We start from the raw sequence: 13,140 nt of genomic DNA, 5'->3' as shown, positions 1-13,140 counted from the left end.
AACGAGATTTGATCCTTCTTCTACTACTGTGAGAGGGATCAAGACTCTAAGATGGAAGCAATCCTCTTTTAAAGAGAAATGAGATTTGATCCTCCTTCTACTAGTGTGAGACGGTTCAAGACTCTAAGATGGAAGCAATCCTCTTTTAAAGAGAAACGAGATTTGATCCTTCTTCGCTCTTGTGTATTTGGTGTTAATATAGATGTAGGCTTGTAGGATATATATAGTTCTTCTTACATAAGAATACCATGGGAAAAACCACGAGTTTTAAAAAATGTGGAGTGGAAAACCACCAACAATATTAAATTTTAATTTAATTTAATTTTTTATTTTATTTTTATTTCACTCAGAAAGAGAGTAAAATTTTGAGCAACACAATAAAACCTATGTTTTGAAATATATGTATGAAGAGAGCAAGAGTCTTTCCCTAAAAAAAAATCAATTGGGGGAATCAAATCTGGAGTTGGGGCCATCAAAACCCAATGTATAGGAGATTAAAAACACAAAAATTTAACTCCCCACAAAACACAAAAGAGAGTAAAATTTTGAGCAACATAATAAAACTTTAGGTTATAATTTTAGTGAGTGAAACGCATTCATATGGATAATACATGCTCCGACCACGTGAAAGATTTATAGGGGAAGAGGGGAGGAGTCTTTCCCTCAAAAAAATCAGTTGGGGAAATCAAATGTGGAGTTGGGGCCATCAAAACCCAATGTACAGGAGATTAAAAACACAAAAATTTAACTCACTACAAAAGAGAGTAAAATTTTGAGCAACACAATAAAATTTTAGCTTATAATTTTAGTTAGTGAAATACATTCATATGCATACTGAGGCTCTTTCACCTAGTAATACTACCGAAATTGGCCTCACAATCTTCCCCACCCTTCTCCCACAACGACACCCAATAATCCAATTCCTAGTGTCGCACTTCAACCATCTTACAACAAGCCCCAGGCTATCTTCCGACAGGGTGACACGCTATTTAAAGAAAAACAATAATCATCACTATGAATTTGATAGAGATGAATTAAGTTCTATGACTTTTCGGTAAAGAAATGTTGAACCTACAAAATTTAACCACCAAATATTGAAATTAAGAGAAGGGGAAAAACTAAATAACATAATTTAACACTTAACATTAAATTTAACTATCATATATTGAAATTAAGGAAATTAACAAAATGAAAAAAAAATAACATAATTTATTATTTAAAATTAATTTTATTTTACAAATCATTTAATTAAGAGTGTTATATTGGTTTCTTTCAATAACTACCATAATAATTTTTAGGTATCTATATATACTCTTCATCAAAATCAAGGTTATTTGAACCTCTAACCTACTAACACATAAGTTCACTTCCATTGCCATTTAAGTTTGCCCCAAGAACTATCTTAGTGATAATTAATAAAAAGTATTATTTCACCTGATCAATAAAAATCTAATACCAAGGTTCGCGGATTACCTAAAGCCATAGTTTCATTAGAGAACCCAGCTTATTATTGAAATAGGAAATAATATTTAATCTAGCTAATTGTAAAAAAGAAAGTATTGTTTTAACTAATCACTAAAAATCTAATACTAGGGTTTGGGGATTACCTAAAACCATAGTAACATTAGAAAACCAAGCCTTCTTAACTCCAAATCTACTAGTGTGAGAGGGATCAAGACCCTAAGATGGAAGCGATCCTCTTTTAAAGAGAAACGAGATTTGATCCTTCTTCTACTACTGTGAGAGGGATCAAGACTCTAAGATGGAAGCAATCCTCTTTTAAAGAGAAATGAGATTTGATCCTCCTTCTACTAGTGTGAGACGGATCAAGACTCTAAGATGGAAGCAATCCTCTTTTAAAGAGAAACGAGATTTGATCCTTCTTCGCTCTTGTGTATTTGGTGTTAATATAGATGTAGGCTTGTAGGATATATATAGTTCTTCTTACATAAGAATACCATGGGAAAAACCGCGAGTTTTAAAATATGTGGAGTGGAAAACCACCAACAATATTAAATTTTAATTTAATTTAATTTTTTATTTTATTTTTATTTCTATGTAACTTGATCCAGTCAAAATGTCTACTTAACAATTATTAGTTTATTCCCTTTTATGTTTTTTAATTTTAATTGTATTTTTTATCTAATTTGATTTAGTCAAAATGTATACATAACAACAAGACACCACAAAGCATTACAACTTATGAAAGATTTTAAAATACGCATTTCAAAAATTGGTAATAACACAATATACTAATATAGAGTTACTTTTATTCAAATAAAACAATTTTTCTTACTTTTATATAAAATTTATTAAATATTAATTCTAACAAAATATTCTAATTTTAATAACCTATAATCAAATCTCAATTATAATAAACCTCTAATAAATTTCATATTAAATATGTTTTAAAATTAAAAAAAAAACTTTAATACCTTAAATAGGCTTCATAAAATTTTCTCACTTATTTTTCCTCTTTCCTCTACACCTATTAAAAAGCCAAACATTATTTTCTTCCTAATATTCTTAATAAAAAGTTCTCCACTTAAATTGTTAGTTGCATCAAGACACTAATAGTTGGAAGAAATAATGGAAATTGTCATATTATTAACTTTACTTTATTGCTTCATAAAATATAGATTAAATAAGCATTATTTTTAAAAATATCATGTCCAAAACTTGTTTATTTTGAAACACTACTCCCACAATTTTGATTTAATTACTAATAAATAATAGATAGATGACAAAAGTTTAACTTTACAAAATATTCATAAAATGTAGAGGTTTGAAATTTATATAAAAATTAGTTATGATTTCTTAATTTTCAATTTAGTTACAAAAATGATAAAATTTAATTTAATTAAACTATATATAAAATATTTCATTTTGAAATGAGTTGTGTTTTTATGGGGCATGTGGTATCGATAAGCCATAGTATCCACCAATGATATTGTACAAAAGTCTCTTTATATGTTAAAAGTGTCCATGGAAAATTATGAATCAATCTCATGACTACGAATCCTATTACATATTTTTTCAAAATGTGTGTATGTTATTGGCTTAGTCTAACTTATAAATGAAAATAGCTTTTCACCCAGCTACATAATCTCTAGCAAGACTCTGATTTTTTTGTTGTCTAAAATACGTTTTTGAATGCATTAATGAGCGTCATTTAATTTCTATAGATTCGACAACTTAAAATCAAATTTTTAAAAATCTAACCCCGTTTTTTATTAAAATTAATCATAAAAATGTTATAAAAAATATCATTTCTTCTATATTTTAGACTATACCTATGTTATTTTTTATAATATATATATGTTTGACCCATGAGGATTTGAACCTTGAATCCCATAAATATCATGCCTTGGCTGGATAAAAAAAACCCATAAATTATATACATTGGAAAAATCATTTTTGATGGGATATTTTATGATCTTAGAATTCATTTCAAGATTCCAACAATGACATCTGTGATTGTTGTTTTGGATACGATAACACATGCAACATATATGGGACTAATAAGAAAACATAACCATCTTACGACAAATATATCACATTTTCTCAAAGCTAACAAAAAAAATGTCGGTTACTTATGTAAACCATAGAAGATTCCTCTCTAGGCCTAAGATCATAACAAAAACTACCCCAAATGATGAATACCAATTCTAGGGTTCCCCTTATTTTGAACCCCTAGTGGCTCTAATCTCGGAGCCTATGGGTTAAGGCCTATGCATTCTTCTCTCTCTACATAATTTTGCAGCAACAAAAACAATAATTCATTCAAAACCCAAAACCCTCATCATCTGATCATGTTAGAATGATGTCACATTATCATTTACCCGTTTGCTTAACTGATTCTCCAACACATCACAAGTTAGGAGTCGATTCTTCTTTCCCTCTGCAGATGATCCCGACTAGTGTGGGGCTTGACCAGACAACTGGATCCCACATTATTCAGAGTTTGGGTTGGTCAAAACTCTTTCCTGTATTTTATTTATGTTGTGGCCCAACTTTCTTATCAAGTTCTCTATAGCACACTCTCTGGTTGGGGTTTCTGTTGTGTGTGAGAAAAGAAAACACTACACAACAAAAAAATAAAATCAAAACAAGGATTGGATTCAATAGACACACATGATGTTTATAGAAAAAAAATGATTACATATATATGGCCTCTCTTGGCCTGACGCCATTCAATCTGACTCTAAATTACTTTAACCCTCTCTTTTGGCTTGATATTACATTGAAAATGGTTGTCGTCCTAACAATTTGGAGGCATTCCTTTTGAGATAACAAAACTTAACAAAATGAAGATTCTCATCCTCTGCCACGAAAACCTTAGATATGCTTCTAAACATTTAAAATTACTTAAAATTAAAGGGAATTTCATATCATTGTCAATGACTTCCACATTGAACCTTGTGAAAGCTTCTTTAAACTAATTTTATTTTGGGGTGGTTTGAGGCTCTTGCATCAAAATTTCACGCTTAAAAGAATTCATGATATCTTGATCATGTATCTTTATTGTTACATCTCTTCCATTCACAACCTCAATATACTTTTCCACATGTATCATTAAGCTTGTCCTCATGCTCAACAGTGAGCTATAACCATGCCTTACTGAAACCTCACTAGCTCTCATCCTCTATCTCGGACTTTTGGCATCTCAAATCACCTCCTTTGTAGCCTTTGAAGCTTCCTCTACTCCTCATAGCTCCAATCAAGTAAAATATGGGTTAAGGCCCAAACATTCTACTCCCTCTTCATAATTCTAATGCAATAGAACCAACAATTAATTCACCTTCATGATCTGATCTTTTTAGAATGACGCTAGACCACCATTCATGCCTCATGCTATGTCCAATCTCCATAACATCATAGGTCATGAGTCATCCCTTATTTTCCTTTGTGTTCGATCTCCACTAGTGTGGGGTCTAACTCGATAACTAGATCCTACCCGAGTGGGAGGTTGAGTTGGTTGGAACTCTTTCCCACATTTTCTTTGTGTTGTGGTCCCACTGCTGAATCAAAAACTAGAGAAGGATTGGATTCAACAGAGACACATGATATTTATATACAAAAAATTATTTCATATATATGGACTCTCTAGGGTTGATGCCATTCAACCTCACTCAAAATTACGTTGTCCCTCTCTTTCGCCCTAATATTACATTGAAAACGACCACCATATTGATAATTTTCAGGTAGTAATTTTAAAGAAATAAAACTTAATAGAATGAGGAATCTTTTCCTCTACCATGACAAATTTAAAGAGTCTTATAAACATTTCAAAATTACATTAAAATCAAGGAAAATTCATTTCCTCCTCAACGACTGCCACACTGCTCCTTCTGGAAGTTTCTTGAAATGGATTTCATTTTGGGGTGGGTCAATGCTCCGACATCACCAAACTATACAAAATTACATGTTAAGATTATGCACCATAAATAAATCCCCATATTTGGTAAGGAAATTAAATCTTAAGACACACTTATGCATGTGGTCATGTTGGCAGGTGTGAATCTAACAAGCCTGGGATTTATTGTGCAGTGGCCAACAAAAACATGCTTAGCATTGACCCTTTTGGCAACACCCATAGAGTGAGTGAATTCTAACCCAAGATGTTGATGGGTGACGATGGGTGACTTTCAAAACCGAGTTTCCATAGTATGATAATATTGTCAACAATTTAATACTCTAGACTCACATTAGAAAAACACTTAACCATCCTCCTAAGAATGTGCTCTACATAGGACCTCTAAACTCTTCTATTTACTAGTTAGCACGTGAATAAAAATGACAATGCATTAAGATACAAAACAACTTACACATTTCGGCATTTGGGATGACATTAACAACAACAAATATTATTTTTTATAGTCCCGCGATCAAGTATTAATACAATTCTAGACCTTCATTAGGGTAATCATTTAGTCATTCATATGTACTTAAAGTTGTATTGACATGTGAGAGACATGTTAAACTAGCACACCATAAGGAAAAATATACATTCAGAAATTAACCAAAATATGATAAGAAAATCAGCCATTTGTTATATTACTTTATCATATATACGAAAGGTGTGAGCCACTGTAATGAAGATTTAATATAATCAATATCATCGGCAATTAATCTATACACAACATACAAAAGGGAAAGCACAAAGATTCAACACAGAACCACTCAAAATTTACTAGATATGATCACCTTTATATCAGGTGCTCCAGAGTAGCTACAAACTCAAATAAGATAATTAAGCCTACAAACACAACATAGAATATACATGCATAGAATTAAACTTCCCCTTCATGAGCCAACATATCATCATATATTCCAATGATCAAACTTGTAATCTCTAACCTATCTACAACATCCCCATTTACCTCTTCCTGGTGGATCCTCGAATGTTCCCAACCTTCTTAAACATCTATCCAACTATCCTTTGAGCCCTTAACTTATATATCCCATGCGTGCTTAAAAATACTTTGAAAGTATCTACCACCTTATTTCTCCACTTTGCAAACCTTCCTTTTCTTATAAAATTTTTGTAACTTCCCCTACCGCGACATCACTCTCCACCTTCAACACAATTGCAAAATCCTAACTACCTAACCTTCCTTGCATGCATATCTATCTCTGGACACTAACACATCCTTCACTTGTGGTACCTTCCTACACCTTACCTCTTCTTCCTACGCCCGCTCCCTTTACTACACACCATCTACCCCTTCTACACTCCTATATCCTCCTATGCGATTCTTTAGTTAGCAAAATAAAAAAATAAAAAATATAGGATCCAATAGGCCTGGAACTGAAAACTGTGGCTCGTCTCGAGCTACACAATCCTCCTTCCATGAGGAAATCTCCTCATCTACAAACCTCTATAAGGGCCTTAAAAGTTCTTCTGATGCCTTTATCTTGGGTTTCAACTCTTCCCCCTTATTGATATCATTCTCCACTATTCTAGTGGTCGAATCAGGGGTGACAACACTAGTGTCCTCTCTCCTTTTTCTCTATACATTCTTCAACAATTCATTGTATTCGCCGGTTGCTACATACACTTGTTCTTGAAAGTCACTCCAAGAATTTTTATCTTCAAATAGGTTGTAACATTGTTTTGTGAGATGTGCTTTTTCTTATATCACACTCCGCTTCGCAACAAAACTCATTACATTGATGCTCTTCTCAATTTGACGAATCCTCTTATCAACATTCACAATTTACTTGATGCCCTACATTTTAGCTAGCATTGATGATATGATGCTCCATAATCGATCACCCTACTGGATCATGTCCTGACACCTTCTCACATACTCGACTGATCTAATTAAGAGTATTAGTTTTGTTGTGCTAAGATCCTACTCAGATTTTAAACAAAATGTTAATCATGTGCTTAAGGATTCATGAGTTTTTCAAGTGAAAAATGAGTTTTTATGAGAAATTTAACATAAAATAAAAATTGAACAGGAGCATATAAATGTACAAAACATCACCAATAACACATCACAATAGGAACATGATGAATGATTTCACCCTTCCTAGGCTACGTCTCCTTGGTCCAATGGATTAGGCCTCTCTATTATGCTAAAATGAGTAAAAAGGAGTGTTTACAATGCTTAAATGCTTCTGAAACCTGCTCCAATGAGTCCAAAATGTCCAAAAATAGCTACCTAGCCTCTTTTTGCACCCAATTTGGTCGAAAATTGGATAAGTTATGACCTCTCCTAGGTTCTCCATTATTTTCTCTACAATTTGCCCAAAATCCGGCACCAACCTCATTTTCGTCTAAGGGGCCACCAAGTCTGCCAAAACCTTGGTGGATTTGTCGGACAGATAATTTAGCCACTAAGACCCAAAAACACTAAAAATAGGGTCATATGGGAGGGGAAATGTGCTTAAGGGATAGCCCCGAAAGCTGGCCCCTTTACCCCGGCAGTTACAACACCCTGGCGGTTAGTTGAAGCAGTGGGCACATGGGGCAGTTACCCCGTCGGTCAAGTGGTGGTGGTTTTCCAGGTGGCCACATAATATGTTGGCGGGTAAATGATGGGAGTTTTCACATGAGGCGGTTAAGTTTGCGCCTAACCTCCAAATATCGTGGCAACAAACTTTAAATATAGATCACGCCCCATACGGTTAAGACCCACGTGCATGGTATGTTGGTAAATTTGTTGTGTTAGTGTTGGGAGGTCACTGATTCGACCACTGTTGCCTCTACTCCATCTATGGAACTATTTTTGGTGGCCGCTCGGGCTGCCATGTGGAAGCTTCAGGCTGGGCCACATGTCAACCTGTGGTTTGCCATCATTCCAACTATGAAAAACCACAAAATTTTGACAAATAACAAAGTGACACTTGTCATTATATAATTCACCAAGAAATTATTTGACCAAGTCAGCGTCCAAATCACCTTCCTAGTTAGTGCCACAATAGCAGTATGCATTGTTGACTGGGTTGTCCTTTTTTTTTTTTAATTCCCCTATTTGGGAAAGTGGATAGAACTCACTTTTGGAGTCATATGTTGTTTGTTTCGCATGAAACATGTTGCGCCGAATTCAGGATGACTGCACTACGCGGTCATAGGCTCCACAACAATCTGATAACGAAGGTACAAGAATGCCTCTCCCACTGTTGGCAAACCATAACGTATACAGTTATTGTGTTTTTAAGTGTTTTAAATAAGTTTTGAATTGTGTTGACTTTTTCTACCGTTAATATTATTCAAACATCCTTTTTATCTAATTTTTTCTTGTTATTTAATTTATTTTGGACAAAAAAATAAAATGAAAATAAATTCCAACCATTTTTTGCCATCATCTGCAACATTGCAACATTAATACTACATAGTCAATGCCCGTAGATTCATAAAACAGTGCTCCAGTAACTAGTTTTGTAAATGAAAACATAGATATAAATTGGAAAACTATCAAAATTTTATGAAAATACTAACATTTTGTAATGTAAAATGAAAATACAAATAATAAGTTTATGACAACATCTAGTTATGTGGAGCGATGTATTTGAGCATTATATTTCATGTTGAACTTGGAGTGAGATTAGGGAATTCCAATTGTCTCATTATCTCCAACAGTAAGAACAATCTACTCCTGCTTAATAATGTTAGGTTTTAATAATGATAATCTTTAAAAGATCTTTGTATTAATAAACTTTCTACAAAAGAATAATCCAATTGTATTACCATACTATGTTACCATATCCGTCTAATTTAATGATCTGAACTCTACTGAAGCAAAAAAAAATCCAAACAATAATAATGAAATTACTTTGCTCCCATGTTGTTTGTCCAATTTAATTTTTGGAGCAGCACCAGAATAAAAATTAGGATTACCTATAATTCAATCTGACGCCCTGTATACCGCAACGTTAGCATACAGAAGGATTACGAGGGTGGATAAAGCTCGCCTGCAATTTTAGCATGGCGCTGTAAAGAGGAAGAGAACGTTGGACGACCCCTACTTGATGACTGAGAAGAATTAAAAACAAAACAATGAAAAAACATCTTAAGAACAAGCTATCACCAGGGTGACAGCGGGAAGATGGTTGAAGTGCTACACTAGGAATTGGATTATTGGGGGTCGTTGTGGGAGAAGGGCTGGGAATATTCTGAGGCTAATTACACTAGGAATTGGATTATTGGGGGTCGTTGTGGGAGAAGGGTGGGGAAGATTGTGAGGCCAATTTCAGTAGTTGGGGCATGTGGGATGGCTTTGAAGCCATTTATCAATACAAACCACGTGAAAAATGTGGCGTCATCCACATATCTTTCTCACTTCTTTTGACTCCTTGTAGTTGCAGAGGCAAATTGAATAGGAGTTCTCCTCTTCTCGATCTCCAGATATTGGCGATTGGCAGGAGTATATCATCCTGGGGTAGGATGAATCGAGGGTCACTTCATTGATTCCAGTTAATACGTTGTCTTGAGTGGTGATAGCCCTACCACGTACTACATTACAGTCTGGTTCCTCTTTTCATTAAGTAATGTAGTACAGGGTGGGGCTATCACCACTCAAGATGGAATTTTAACTGGAATCGATGAAGTGACCATCGATTTGTCCTGTCCCAGGATGATATACTCCTGCGAATTGTCGGTATCTAGAGATCAAAAAGACGAGAATTTCTGTTCAATTTTCCTCCGATCATCCAATATCCCTTTTTGCCCATCGTCTAGTATATGACATCTCTGATACTTCAATATCCTGATATTGTTGATATTCGATATTCCCAATCCTTTGATCCTCTAATAAACCCCTCCTATCCATATCGTAACTTCCATATCAGAACTTCCTATCAACTACCACTCTTTTCAACCCGTGATACATGACCTCTTATATCCCTTCCCACTTATATTTTTAGTCGTTACATTTTAATAATAAAATCCCATCGGAAAGTAAGAATATCGCAATTTTCAGAGGTACAACCATAACATTTCTCTGATATAATCCTCCAATATGTTGATGTGTACAAAAGCCCATGTGAACCCACATTTTATCATTTAATGAACAAATGTAACGAATTTATGATTTCAAAGTTCTAAAGGACTTCATTATTGCAGATCGATATCACTAGATTTTGCTCATAAAGACATGAATTGATATGAAATTGGTTATTTGCTCTAAATATTTCATCAATTAATTCTCATGTTTTCCTTTGTAGGTTATTCCTGATAATAAAAGCTCAGAAAATATGTTTAGGGCAACTAAACTCGAGAAGAAACCCATTGTTCAACAACAGTCTGTTTCTCCTTCACCTAAAGCTAATGAAATTCCTGCATTATTATCGGATACAAACTGCACTGTCGATGCTGGAAGCTCTTCTTGGGAAGCCATTTATAAACTCTTTGAATATGAAAAACCCACGATGATATATAAAATAGCTACGACCGATTATTCTACCCCTGTTTTTGAAACTACTTAGAGTGACATTGCCAATTGATTCCTACATAGAATTGCAGCCCATCCCAACATCATGCCCTATACAGATATGGTTAAATGGGTTATCGAACATATGAATATTGTAGATAGGAATTTCATGAGTAAGAGGGACACATTTATCAGGTTTTTGACCAACAATGATTTGACAAAAATGCGTCATCTAACACAGCCTAAGGAAAAATATGACAGGAAATTTGTAGAAAAAATCATGAATGGACATGAGGATCAACCAAAGGTCATCAAAGAATTGATAATGGGTGCCAACAAACACAAGCGTGAGGATAAGGGTATGTATTATATTTCTTCCCTTGTTGAGCCATTCTGTTATATAGCTGCTATGATATGTAGAATCTATGGTTACTCTAATACCAATAAATTCTCAGACCAATGGATACCACTAATTGATGTTGCCTTTGATGGTTATATTATGGATTGGGGAAACATATTATCTAACATTTTATCCACTCAAATATTGGATTCTAGGAGCAAACACGGTGTTTTCCCAACCATTCTTCCCCATTTCTATATCAACACCTATATAATGGATGTTATATGTTTCACCTTTGATTTTACATCAATGGGATGGAAATGGATGATAGAAGACCCTACACCTATTCATATCAATCATATCATACTCTAGGAATCTAAATACAAACCTCATTTCTATAAAATTTGCCATGGAGTAGTGCTTCCCATCCACCAAAATGTCTTTGCAGGGAAGACTCCTAGGGTTTCACCTGGAGCCAATTATGATTTATTATCAATTGGAAGATGGTTTGGAGAAGAATCCTTCACTTATATATGGATCTTTGACAGCCCTGCAAAACCTCACGTGTTGCCCCTTTATGTTCACGATAAACTCTTAACCTGATAGGTGGCCTACCAAACTATAGGGAATGGTCTTTCAAATCTTTTGAAGGACGCTAAAAAGACAATGTGGCCTACCTTTCCTATTCAATGTGGTATCTACGCTCTTGATAACTTCAAGCATGCTAATCTCGAGATTGAGCAAATTAAATGCCTAAATTTCCCAACTATCCCCAATAGATAATATGATCCTAATGATATTACCAAGAATGTCACTGCACAGGCAAAACTTAGAAAATTCACAAATGAGCTAAATAAGTTTGATGATTTATTTGAATCATCTTATATCTATTCAAAGGTTGAGAAACAAGTAGCATCACAGTTAAGTCCCGAAGAATTGATTTGGTTTGATTAGTACAAGAATAAAAGGATATCCCACTTGCCTATAGATTTATTGATTCTTCATCAAAAAAATAAAGAGAAGGATAAAGTCCCAGTTAGTACAATATAAGTCCCTAATGTATGTTAGATAAAAGAGATATGTATTCCCTCCTCTTCTCAGGCAGAAGAAACTCTAACAGATGAAAATATAGATGCAATATGGGAGCAGTTCACAAAAGAGACAGATCCTAAAAGTCTGAAGACTCCATTGCAGATGAATATTACACAGACCCCTGAGGTTATAGGGAAGACCTCGGTTACTGGTGAGGCTTTTGATAAATCTCTGGAAATTGATGATTTAGAAGTCATCCCGATATACCAGATCATTGAGGTCGTCTTAAAAATTGAAGAAATTCCTCCTCTTGATATGCTTTGTAGTCCAACATATAAAGTTGTGGTTAGAAGACAAAGAAAAAGAAGGAGAATTGAACATACCATGTCCTTAGTCCTTTGTAATGCTTCCTTGAATTAATTTGGAAAGATGCTCAAGATACTCCTCCTGAGGACCTTGGGAGGCTTTCACAAGTGGCAGGAGCATATGCCAGTGCTAATATTGATAAAGCCTCTAAGGTACAACAACTCCTAAGGGATAAAGATGAAAGGATTATGCACTTAGAACATTGTTTTGAGAATGAAAAACAAATTATCTCTCAACAGTGGCAAGCACAACTTGCAGAACTGTAAAATAACTTAAACAACTTGAAGCTTCAACATGAATCTGGTCTGAAGGGCAAGGATACTTTAATACAAGAACTTCAACAAAAGATTGAACAATTAAACATGAATACTGAGATCGCTGAATTTAAATAGGAAGCAGGAGAACTAAACAATCTCCTTGCTCAACAACAAGGGAGATCAGCTGAGCTCCCTAAACTTGAAGAATCACATAAAAAAATTGTTTTCCAAAAGTGGGAAATAAAACTCAAGCATGCAGAAATGA

Source organism: Pinus tabuliformis, chromosome 7 (assembly GCF_031772625.1).
Source record: "Pinus tabuliformis cultivar Carrire ecotype Pingquan chromosome 7, CPIR1, whole genome shotgun sequence".
Classification (NCBI taxonomy): domain Eukaryota; kingdom Viridiplantae; phylum Streptophyta; class Pinopsida; order Pinales; family Pinaceae; genus Pinus; species Pinus tabuliformis.
The sequence above is the reverse complement of the archived record's forward strand: the minus strand, read 5'-3'. Positions refer to the sequence as shown.